Here is a 590-nt window from a genome sequence, read left to right as displayed (position 1 = left end):
TCAACATAACCCAACTCGAGACTGTGCTATAAAATAATGATTTTTAAAGAGGTTTATGCATGGTCTGTGCATGATAAAGTCTGAAGAAAGGTTAATTTGTCGTTAGTTATGTTCCGAACACCCCCATTTCCTTCTTCCTTCTGCCAGGTGTGGGTTGGAAAGTTACGCACTACGTTCCGCAGGCGGAGGGGCACTCGCCGTGTCGCTGCCTCTTTATAAGGAGGCATTGCTGCCGGTCGCCATTTTGGTCGGAGTCGCTGGCGGCGGCGGCGGTTGGAGAACGGGAGACGGAGCAGGAGTGAGTAAGAGAAAGTGAGTGAGTATGAGAAGGGGAAAGAGCCGCTGTCAGAGCCTCTCGGAGTGGTGGAGGGTGTTGAGAGAAAAGGCTATTTTAAAATACGTAAAAGTAGTCAAGAGTTCGCCTCCGCCCTCAGGATCACTGTGGGAGCCGGGCTGGCTGCTGGTTTCCCCACTTTGGAGGTGCCCGTCCTTCAGCGTCGGTGGGTGAGGGAGAGCCCGGTCTCCTCCGGCCCATCCCTCACTGGGGGTGGGGGGGGCGGGGGAGGTTGCTGTCGGGGTGGGTGGGTGTG

General features: G+C 55.6%; 1 protein-coding gene across 2 annotated transcripts in view; it reads left to right on the top strand.

Annotated features, from left to right (window-relative positions):
• The first annotated feature begins 220 nt into the window (after positions 1 to 220).
• Positions 221 to 590, top strand: part of ctnnb1 (catenin (cadherin-associated protein), beta 1) — a 37662-nt gene continuing 37292 nt past the window's right edge. For both annotated transcript variants that reach the window (XM_043719562.1, XM_043719561.1), the window contains exon 1: positions 221 to 312. The gene's annotated coding sequence lies outside the window, so the exon portion shown is untranslated. The remainder of the gene's footprint in view (positions 313 to 590) is intronic.

This window comes from Chiloscyllium plagiosum, chromosome 29 (assembly GCF_004010195.1).
Source record: "Chiloscyllium plagiosum isolate BGI_BamShark_2017 chromosome 29, ASM401019v2, whole genome shotgun sequence".
In the NCBI taxonomy this organism is placed as follows: Eukaryota; Metazoa; Chordata; class Chondrichthyes; order Orectolobiformes; family Hemiscylliidae; genus Chiloscyllium; species Chiloscyllium plagiosum.
The sequence above is the reverse complement of the archived record's forward strand: the minus strand, read 5'-3'. Positions and strand labels throughout refer to the sequence as shown.